Here is a 12,680-nt window from a genome sequence, read left to right on the forward strand (position 1 = left end):
TAATAGAACCTTATTGAACTAACGGTAAATGTATTCCCTGTCGAATACAATACAATTAATGTATATTTACGTCAGTAGGATTAATTTAAATAAACAGTTATATGTAATAGTTTACAAAATATAGTTTTGTAGTTCAAATGAATAGTAAGAAACCGATACGTAATATGGAATTCAGGGCTAGAAGTTATACAATGGAGGTCAAACCGCATGGTCAACCGATATAAACAGATGATACTCACCAAGTCACCACAAACGCTTGATATCTTAAGTTATTATATCCCGCATCCGAGGTAGGCACCCACCCAATTCATAATAACGGTAGCCCTCATACTGTTTAGAAATTAGACAACTTGTTAGACGTATGTGTCGCTTTGTAAGGCACTGCTTTACTAATCTCACGAAACACAGCTTTCATATAAATAAGTATATTGTGATGGAAGTTTTAAAGTCCTGTTTTAATTAACATAAAACTATGTAAACTAAACATGTCTTGAAATAACTCGAAAATGAGAATAAAACTGAAAGTTTAAAACTTTAAGCATGTTAAGATTAAAAAATATATGTTGGCTTATACAAGAGCTTTGTATCTAGTTTACGTGTAATGATTTAAAATGCGTTACAGATTCCTTATAAGTTATTCTAATACAACGTTTTTTGTTGTGTTATTATAGCGGTTAATCCAACAGAATGTGAATAGAATACGCATTCTGAAATTATATTTGTCGAATAAAATGACTAAGTCGATATTGACGAGCGAATCCGTAAGTATTAATTATAGGAATATCTGAAACGAAACAATATTTGTCCGATATAAAGTTAGTGTCCTAGTTAGTCACAGAAAAGCAGTAAATTAACGTCATACCCATTAAGTACTTTATTCCTTATCTCTTAAATATCAACTTGAATTGAATCGCCACTTAAATGAATCGTTTCTAAGATCATCGTCGCAAATAGTTGAATAGATTGTTTAAATTATCTGTGGCCATTACTTACATTATCACTGATTTGGTTAGCACGTCATACCGTCGGAACCAAAAGGCGCCGAACACATAAATTGCTTAAGAAAACAGACCGCCCACAATGGACAGCTTACTGGTTATTAAAATGCCGCAAACACACATGCTAACGAATTGATGATTGATTGTAGATTAACGCCAAAAATAAAATGTATGACATTCTCTGATAGGAATTACTTGAGATGTGTAAATGTTTAGTTTCATGTTTTAGTTGTAAAGGGTTAGGTGATTAAGAAATAAAACCAAAAAGTATCGAAATTTCATTTATATAGACAGTAGTATATTGTTGCCACTCAAATTAGGAATATATGTATGGCCTATAGACGTTTTACATCTAAACGTGCCTAATATTATATATATACCAATGTAGGTATATCTTATAGACACTGTCTAAAAATATATGAGGTTTAACAGCTTAATTCATTTGTAAGACCATTTTGAACCAATTGTAATTCTTAGCACTTCAGTATCACGATAAAAAACAAACATAGAGAACTTTTTAACGGCATTCTTTTTTAAATACTTACAATAACAGAAATCCTGTATTCGTCCTTATGTGTATATAAGCCTGTATTGTCCATGCCTTCTAGAAAGTAGGAAGCAGCTTTGTCCTAAATACCTATTTTAATTTAAAATTAAACGTTAATTTTATTTTATAGTTATTATATTTATTTGTTTGAATTAATATAAAATTATTCTTAATATTATTTTGGCAAAGTAAGAACAGTTAAGTGTAGTGTATAAATATATTTTGCTTTCATTACAATGCCTCCAATGACCGGAGTATCTGTTTATCATAATATAAAATATGTGATATAGAAGCGCTGTCAGAAAACATCGGCACGAATAGTTTAATATCCATCGTTGCCATAAACTAACGGATGCTGTATGCTTACCCCGAGTTTGTGGAGTCACACTACGAACGGAGCGTCAACAGTTTCGATCCATAAACGTTCGTCTTCATAGTATTAACGATGGTTATTGAATAAGAAAATGGAAACGTTGCGTACGCAGTGTTATGATGTAATCTTGTGCTAAGCGCATTGTACCAGAATTATTCGTCGGCTTCATTCGTGCTATCTCACAATATTTTTGCTTATTTTATACATGACAGCGTATGACTGTATATGGTAAACGTGTATGTATTATTTTTGTACGATATATATTGTATTTGAGTATGTATCTATATATATTGAGAATTTGTGAATGCTGTTTTTTTGTGTTATAATAAAACATTGCTTTACTTTGGCATTTATCGTTTTTATATAGATATATTTGTATGATTGATCGCAATTAGATACACGAATAGATTGTTTTTCAGGCAGGCATTAGGATATCGAAATATTTCCTTTAAATAGACAATGAACAATGCACGATTACTGCGAGCAAGACAATAGTATGGCCGAAGCTCTTGTAAATTATCCAACGGGATTGGAGAATACTTTGAACATTCCTTTATCTATTCACTATTTGAGATTAATTTACATAAAATATACTCAATTATATTTCTGATTTCCTCATCATTTAGTACGAAAATATGCAGTTAACATAGTCAACAATATAAAACTCGCTGAAGATTTTTGACTGAGATACTTTAAAATTTAGTTAATAGCTTTTATATAAGACGGTATAAAAGTTAATAATTGTAAAACCAGTATCAATTGGTTATGTACATGGTAAAATATGTTGCATGTGTAAATTACGTCGAGTGTACCTTACCATCCGCTTCCGTCGACACATAGATTATATTAACAAATCTTCGCAGACTCGTGGTAACTGATTTGACGTGAAATTGCAGCGATACAAGCTAAGTGGTGATATTGACAAGTAAACAACAGAAACGCTGATAGTATGAATTATCCTTTGAGTCGAATAACATTCAACACAGAAATTCGACAATCAATATGGAGGATGATTCTTTATTAAACAAAACAAATATCATTCAAAAAGTTTCATACTTATATTTTCAATTGAGATTTATATATAATAAAACTATTCACAAATACTTATTTTATTCATTCTGAAGATGTTATTGATCCGTTCTCGATACACCAAAACTTAATTTGATTTAATTCTTAACCAATAAAAGTCATACAAGAGCGGTGTCAAGTCCGGTTATTAAACATATGCCCTTTTCGTCTCCACAGATTTTGTGTTAATGTTGGTTAGGCGTCGTCATGTCGGCGAGTCTGTTTGTCAAATTTAAACATAAATTTATCAATCATTAAAATTACTTTCATAAACTTTTCACTATATATTTTAATATATCAGGACGGATTGATATAGAAACATATGATTAAATAAATATTTTTGTATTTTGCCCTAGCCTCCTTACGGCTAAAACTATAGGAAGCAATTAGTTTACAAAAAAAAAAAAAAAATGGAATTTTATTTTCATGCCGTTATTAAATATAATTAATAATAATATAACATTTATAAATCATTTCAAGATAATATAATACAGCACAAACTGTTCGTATAACTCAAATTAAATTGGAATACGACTCTCAGGTAATACAATATAAATAGCTTTTCCTAGTATCCATTACAACGCTAGTGTGTGTGACAATAAATTTAAATAACAGACGTCTTATTGAGATTAATTGTATGCAAAAAATATAATATTACACATACAAGTGGTCTGGACGGTGTGGACAAATTGAAAAATTTGGAACAATTTTGTTTTGAATCCATTATTATAATTGTATGTTTCTACAACTTACGAAATTACGAGTGTATTGTAATCTTAAATATGCTTTTTAGAGGGTGTTTATATTAATGTTTTATTAGTTACTCTAGAAGACTGTCGAAGGAAGTTTTATATGTATTTATGTAGGTCGTATTTTTTTTTATTAGTACATATTAACTAAGTATTTATTTAGCATTGAAAAGATTGTACTATAACTCCTTTCTTTACTATTTCGTCTGTTACATAAAAGCTATCTTGAACCTTTGTGGTAAATTAGTTTTATTCTATTAAAAGGTTTGTTTTTTTTTTTATATTCTATTACAAATGGCCGTGGTCGTCACTATACTTAGCCACAAACTAATAATGTGTCTAAAATTCGGTAATTAGCTTGATAAATGATATCACCTATACGATTACGCGTCAGTGTTGTGGGAATGATACTTCTCTGGTTACCACGAACATCTATAGGAACTAAAAACGCATTCATTTGAAATAAAACATACATATACAGCGTATTAAAATAGATAGGATTGTTTTGAAAGATATTTTATTTTATTATTTAACGTAATATAACGTGAACATGATTAATAAAAAATGTATTATAATATAGTCCAGTTATGTTAACGGACGTTCTAGGCAGAATGTGTAAAAAAGTGACGCAAAAAAAAAAAAAACCAAACGTCAATCTTATATTTTACGTTGTCAACTAAATATTTTTTTGTCTTTAGAATATTTTAATCGTTAATGGATAATGTTTTTGGAATATTTTTGTTTGTACATATTTGCATGTTAATTATGAATGAATTTTTTTATAGGTTCAAATACATATTATTTTTTACATACATATTTACCAACAATTTCGCCATGACTATTATTTGACAGTATTATCCATCAAGGATTTAATTACGTACAAGATTTTATAATTTCAGAATAACATAAAAAATATTTTACTTAGGTTTTAAAGTTTTAATTACTTATTTACAAACTTTAACAAAAAGATAAAGTACAGAAAATCGTGAAATTTGAAACTCCAAACCAAAGTTTTAAGTTATTTATAAAATATATAATAATAGTTAGTTATATAAAATATATTTAATAATGTGGGTTTAATTATGGATATACAATCATGACCCGGTATTACAATATCATTATTATTTATGGTGATTATTACTTTTTTACTTATTTACAAGAGGCACCGAATATCTGTCTTTACTTGTCAAATGACAATCACTAGCTTTTAATATGATAATCAAATAAAACTGAATGACTGAAATATCATTTACATATTATATAAAAAACATTTTAACAACATCTACGAACTAAAGAAATCTCATAATGAAAAAAACTTCGTACTTTCAATATGTATGTATTTAAATAAAAAAATACGTCTAACAATATTTTTTTTATTATTATTAATTTAACTATAATCGACAATTCTTTTTGGTTATGTTCTAACCACACAAACTGAAATAGTTCTTTGTTCTTAATAAATATATATAAAATGTTTTATCTGTTTCTGCCTAGCTTTGATATCTTTATTTTTTAAATAGATTTTATGTATAGTTTTTACATTTTAATGTAACGCTATTAAAATAAATGTATCACCAAAATCCAAGTACCAAACTAAGGTATAGAGGTAATTTTAACATTACCTAAATGTATTCAATTTCGGAACGAAAAGAAATTTTTCAGTTCTGAATATGAAATTGGGAACACGTGCATCGGAAAAGTGTATACGATTGTAAGTTATGCCACCAGCACTGCATAGTCGACTTGGACCCGCGTTCGAGTTCGGACGTGTACGACGGACCGATGCCTTTTTCACGCGACTTCCGCTAAAAAACTAAGCATCAACTAACCTGTCATCCAATTTTCCCGCTTTCTGTTTGTGAATGAGTGAATGATTTTTAGTGTTCCGAAATCATGAGGTCAGTATGATGTATGAATATAAAAAATATTGTTCTAATATTTTACGCTTATATAAAAAAATTAAATCAACTTAAATTTGTAAATTCCGGCTTCTCAAATGTCATCGAATATTTTTTAATCTTTAATCCAACAAAATTAATATTTTACACGACCAGTGCAAACTTGTGTTTAGTTAAAGATAGTTTGGGTCATTCATACAAAATATAGCTCTTATATTTACTTCTATTTATTTAATCATTTTTAAATTTAATATAAATAAAATATATATACACATAGCATATCTATAAATAACTATATACCAATTTTAAAATATTCACTGTGAATCTGTTGCAGCAATTTCCGAACGTTGTTATGTTTTCCAATATTTCCAAGTTGCCCAATTTATGTAAACCAGATTTCAACGGTACGTCTGTTTTCGCTTAATATACTTTTATGTTGATAATAATAACCCTGTTTAAAGGTCCACAGATACACGCTGATAACAATAATAATGTTCGTTCATTGGAGATGTTTATTTTTTCTATATAATCCATCCTCGTCTTATCTGTTTGCAAGCTAGGTTTTTGCTAACACCGAATGCTTTCATAACGGTGCAGGATACATTATGCAACGGGAGTACAAATTGCGATTTGCGTATCGTTGTTGTTTCTCGGGTAGCAATTTATATAGGTGATTCGAGTACATACTAGGTCATAAAATGGTTTTTACAGCGCTTTCACACTATGATTACTATAAGTCAAACGATATCGTACGTTATGGATATTGATTTTTCAAAGATAAGTATTTCAATATACATTTATAAAGAATTTTAACTATCTATACTTTTTTTCTTTACATATTAATAATTTAATATGAAAAATAAGTCCTAAAAAATTTATTATTGTTTCGGAAATGACTTTTATCAATATATAGTAGATTTAAATATTTTATTTTTGTTCGATCTCGTTATTCTCAAGACGTAAGTGTACGTTAAAGAAATTATTTTTGTGGGTAGTATATATTCATGAAGTAATTAATAATTATTTAATAAACGGACAGAACAGAGTTATATATAAATTAAAGGCAGAAAAATCGTAAGCAGATATAAATATTAATTCTTAATAGCATCTTAAAAGCGTGTTCCTGAAGCAACAATGACGTCATATCTTTAGCAGTCTAATTGTAACAGTTTCGTGTCGATTAGCGTAAAGATAAAACTCAGCTTATTTATTCGTAGATCAAGGTTTCGGTGTCTAATAGTTGAATAAAAATGTTATTCGGGTTCAATGAACTGTTACATAAGTGTTATTAAGTCACGCTTGTTACAAAGGATTATGTTCTTATGCGAAATTGTGACTTGGCTGTTTTTTTACTCCAATAAAATTTGAATTTACTGTTGAACGTATAAGTTATAGATTTATAAGTTTGTGTTCGAATATTTTTATACCGAAGCGTTTTTTTGTTAATTTTTTTTGTATATGTTCTCATAATTTGTATATTGTTGTTCGCCGAACAGTTTCTAAAACCGTTCGTGGTGTGTTTGAAAAACTCAAATATACATATTATTATCTTAACCCACTTACGGAGTCTGTCAAAAGTGTGACAAAAAATACAACCAAAAAAAATCTCTATATATGCTTCGTCTTCGTTAAGTTAATTAACTTACTTAGAAAATTAAATCGTCTTGAAAACTACATTTATTAAAAGCTTGAAAATTTAAATTATCAATTATTTCCAATGAAATATTAAGTGATAAGTTTTTTGTATTTTATAGTCCACTACCCGCAGCTTGTCAACAGTTAATACTATCGGATACCTTGAGGCAAGAATATTTTATACCAACGTGATTCCTATACTGTAGGAAAGTTTGTATATTAATCAGTGTACGCGTTGAATATGATCAAAAATATTTACCTACTGTTCTCTTAGAACACCTGTATGCTTAACCCAATTTACACCGTCACTTCATACGCAGTGTTAAAAGTTTCCCATTCATAAATTTATTCACTTTATAAATATAAGGCTATTTATTGATCGACAAACGGGAGACGTTTCGTATGTAGTGTAGCAAACTTGTGTTAAGCAAACTGTTTCGTAATTCTAAACTTATCAAATAGCACACTTCAAAATAATTTTCTTGAGAGAAAAATATATATATTTCATTATCATAAATTATTAATAGTTTGTACCTTAAAACATATATAATTAAAGTTCAAATTACCTTTTGATTATAAGTTGGTCATGAAAATCTCGAATCAACCATTATTTTATAATAAACATTGTTTTATTGTTTGTTCTTTGACATTTTGTGTACATTGTACAATGTATATATTACAACGTTCTTAAGTAAATCGTTTATTTGTAAAATCTTGCGACAAACTATATTCATGAGCGGTTTATTAAATGTTAATAGCTAATAGGTAAAAAGATAAACATACGAGGTCGATGTACCTAGTACCTGAGCATCCTCGATGCTGGAGGTGAAAGGTATCCATTGATAAAAATTCCCAAATGGTGTTTGTGAACTTATAAAAATATTTACAACAGATTTTAAAGCTCTTTAACACTGAGATCATTTGCTAGATTATTTACAAAATATCCTTTCATACAGTTAATGAGATCTAAGACTCCCGCGAGTACTCATTGTGTCAAAACTAAGATTTTAATTATTTAAAGTACTAACTCCCGAGGTTTCGGTTACTTTGCAGCAACCGTGATCACGGGCAGAAGAGATGAGGTTCTCATTAAAATCGCGTAATAAATCCGAAAATATCAGTTTTATTTCTTTAATAGAATTTTCAAATACTTTACTTATACATATTTTACACTTACAAAATCAATTTTAACTGTTGATTTGAAACAAACAAAAGTCATTGTAATTAGGTTAAACTATTTGGTGTGTTTATAAATAAAACGGATATAGCCATTCGTTTAATTTTATCATAAATCCGGAAATAGTTGATGATAAATAATAGAAGGTTAACGATTATTTTTATCTAAACCACGCAATAGAATTCATGGTCATTATAAATTGGCAACATTTTTCTCACGCATCCATTAGAATTTTTGCAATTGCAAGTCTAACAAGTGACAATTATGTCACAATGTTGATTGCTAACTAGTAATATGCGTTATTATAAAAAGAAAAAAACATATATAACGAGAAAGCCGTAAGCTTTATATTAATAAAGATAAATAAATGCTCGATGTATATATATACAAATGCCAAATAACTAGTTACACTGTTTTATAATTCATATAAAATTACATAACTGCATTTCGTGTATAAACTCGTAAGCGTTCAAGATAAAAATGTTTTATTAACATGAAGTATTATTTAAAAACAGAAATTATATTAAATAAATATTAAATTCCTATCAACCTGAAAGAAAGTCTGACAGCTTAAGCTCACTGTTCGGCAGAATGATGGATTGTTTTGCTTACGTGAAAATTGTGACGATGTTTTTTTTTTTTTGTAAATTAAACCGTACTTAATATGGCATTTATGTCATCAATATTGAAATTAATACCAGATTATTAAATAAATTTAAATGTCAGATGTCTTAAGTTTGACAGATTGCATCCATGGTTAAGTTTCGTAACACCATTTTCTTTTTTTAAATATAACTAACTTTACTTAATTTTTTTTTTGTAATTCTTAATTAAATATAATTTTGAACACACCTCCAAGTCAGCGGGAATCGAGTAAGTTGAAAACTTGACACATTGATGTCTGTCCGATCAACTTTCTTTTTACGTTCTTAGTTTATAATTTTCTTGATTAGCAACTGTAAGGATAATATTACTCATTAATGTCCAAAAGATAGTCTAATAGAGTTATTTTTTTTTTAAGAATTAATATTATGTAAGCTGAACTATTTCATGTATAAAAAATACATCATATAGTTCATGTATTGGACAGTAAAATATTAATTCTATTAATTATTGTATGAGTAAACCAAGTAAATTATTCATGATAACCCAATTACTGTTATCAGGACAGTGAGAAAGAGTTAAAAGTATCAGGTTCTTGCGACACGTGTCTGACATGATATATAAACGCGGTTAGTTTTTAATGCACTGAGAACTTCATTCACTTTATATATATATATTTATATATATATATATATATATTTATAATGTATATGTGTATGTGTGTGTGTGTTTGTGTTTATTTTTTCCTTGATTATTTGTACTAAATTTTAACTACTCTCAGTTGAACTTTAATACAAACCTAACCAGTTATGTCTTAAGCATATTTACTTTAACAATGTAATTTCGTATAATTTAATTTGAAAATGTGAAATTATACAAACATATCTGAATGTATATTGATGACGTAAAAACTCACGGAAGGACAAATCAATTAATTGGCAAGTTAATTAATTAAGCGAACAAGACGTTACTACGGTCTGTTCGTTTAAACGTAATTGATTAATGAAATAAAATAACATATTATGATTGTGTACCTTCCAATTAATAACTTAATTAATGCCAAGCTTTTATATACATACAAATAAATGTTTTACGAAAAAGATATTTTATAGTATACAAGACGAATTTTTTTCCTATATTTCAATTAATCTAATGACACGAAGTTTTTATTTAAATCTTTAAGATATATAAAAAAGATGTTGCTTGCATAAAATTGTAGTGAAGTAAAAAAAAAATACATTGTGAGAAGCATTAGGAATATAAAGCGAGATTTTGCGATTCAGTAAAAATTTTCAAAAGGCACGCTAAATAGCCAACTGCATTCAAAGTTAAGATGCAAGAGTTAAGTTAGCGCAATATTTACCTATATAAGGTTCGTTTTAACTGTTCAGCGCCCCAATTTAATTCATATGCAAAACAGATATTGTATGGTAAATAAAATAGTCTCCGAATTCGGATGGCGTATCCATGCCATTTTTGGTAATTGAAATTTGAAATGAAAAATATCGATCGATTCATTTATTTTATTTTTATTTACTAGCAATATGTTTTTAAACTCAAATACAGCGGAAATAACTACAATTAAACCGATAAAAATTAACAGGCTCAATCTATAAGATATATATAAATATTGATATAAAACCTTTCGGTTTCATTAATATGAATTACGGTTGATATTTAAATTTGTTAATATCACTGTAAACGACTCATAGTTGTCATACAAACAGTACAATGCACACTCTTGATAAGCCACCAAAATAACGTCTAAGGAAATAGAACACGTAAAGTGAGATAAAAGTTACATAATGTAACCTAATCTTTCTAATCATTCTATGATACCGACAGTGCTAATTTGAATTGTTATACAGTTTTGTACTTTATTTCGAAACAATTAAAGCACATTTTCGCTTAATAAATTATTCGGATATCAATTTTCTCGTATGTAAAGACAAAAATATCACTTCATAAACAATATACTGACACTTTTCGATTGAATATTCAGATTACTAAATCTGGTGTTTGGATTCGTTTTTTTTTATGACGTGTAAGTGATTTTTATGCAATGAGCTATTTATACACTGTCAACTGCTGTTTTGTCTGTGTAAAATTCGCTATATGTTTGACAAATAGCCTTCTTGCTTGTCTTTATTTATACTGTAAATTGGTTCATGGCAGTCTCATTATTTACACAGTTGTTTATTCGGTGCTGGACAATTGTTAAAGCATGTCACAATTTCCTATTAGGTGCTTTTAAAATATTGGTGACATGTGCATTGTTTTGCCTTTTCTTGCAATATTTATAATATATTAGGAAATTATTATTGCAATATAGGTATGTATTATAACTTTAAATTTTTCTTTACAACTTAAACAAAGCTATGAAGTAATGCGGTGTAAATGAAAGAAAAGCTGCCTTTAGATATTTCAGCGTTCCCTTTAATTGTACAAGTAATTTTATGAGCTAACCAATTATTATTAATTCTACGGTTTCTGCGCCACCACGGCGTCGTCCTGAGACAATGCATTCCGTTCATTAAAAATATTATGCTATTTTAAACTCAGTATTTCAAAATACTTGTATAAAGAAAAAATTAAAAGTTTTCTTAACCTAGGTTTTCATTTTAGCTACTTCGTCTTTAGTAATAGGAACATCATTATTATTTGAATAGAAGTTCTAAATAGCTAGAGAAATATGTAATGAATTCGTATAATTAATAATGTTGTTTTCATCTTACAAAAATTATACGTCTTTTTGAAATTCTTTCTTCAAAATATTTGTTTCGATTGTATTATGTATATTTTTTTATATCCCAACATCAGTTGTTATTAGATAAAAACGTGTTAAAATATTTAGTATTAACGTAAATGTCTTCGTTAGGTTTGATGAGTCAGTTACAATTAATAACTATGTTGTCAATATTCGTACAACTGTCAAAAACACAAAATGGACGTTGAATATTTTGTCTACAACATTCTGCCAATATGGCCTTACTCTTGCTCTCAAAATAGCATACCGCATGTAACATTGACCAATCACCTGATTCATAAATACGTTGTAAATAGATATAATACTCAATGATGTAATTAATATAGATTGTAGTATTGTTACTTCGATTTTATTACGCATTGAATGCAACAATCTATTCCTAGTAAAGTTATTTGAATAGAAATAAATACACCGCGGCCGTTTTGCGATTGCCGTTTGAATTTTTATTTCGTTCCTTGTTTTTATATCAGTTTATAAACAACCTTTTCAGTTTGATCCTTTCTTTTACAAAACGGTAAATATAGAGTAACGTATAGTAATAATTTATCCTTAGAATCTTTGGTTGTACTAATTATAAAATTAAAAAGAAAATGGAATAATCTAGAAATGTTAAGTCACTAAACTATTTCTATTTTATGTAAGAACTTTTTGAGTTACTTATTCCGCTTTGTTTCGTTTATACAATTTTCTATCTTGTGGTGTGGGTGGTTACTTTTTCACAACTATTAACAAATTTGCATGCGATGGTATCGTTATGGCCATTATGTGGTCATTGTAGGCGACTGGAACATATAAAAAACTTATTAGCATAAATATTTTATAGGTTATTAGCATTTTATATTTTTTGTATCAAACTAGGCTTTTA

The 12,680-nt window shown here is 28.2% G+C and overlaps 1 protein-coding gene across 1 annotated transcript in view; it reads left to right on the forward strand.

Moving 5' to 3' along the window:
- Window positions 1-5,972: 5,972 nt before the first annotated feature.
- Window positions 5,973-12,680, forward strand: part of LOC116771704 (thrombospondin type-1 domain-containing protein 4-like) — a 61,670-nt gene continuing 54,962 nt past the window's right edge. The window contains exon 1 of the mRNA XM_061528233.1: window positions 5,973-6,037. The gene's annotated coding sequence lies outside the window, so the exon portion shown is untranslated. The remainder of the gene's footprint in view (window positions 6,038-12,680) is intronic.

The sequence above is a fragment of the Danaus plexippus genome (genome assembly GCF_018135715.1).
Source record: "Danaus plexippus chromosome 16 unlocalized genomic scaffold, MEX_DaPlex mxdp_23, whole genome shotgun sequence".
Lineage (NCBI taxonomy): Eukaryota > Metazoa > Arthropoda > Insecta > Lepidoptera > Nymphalidae > Danaus > Danaus plexippus.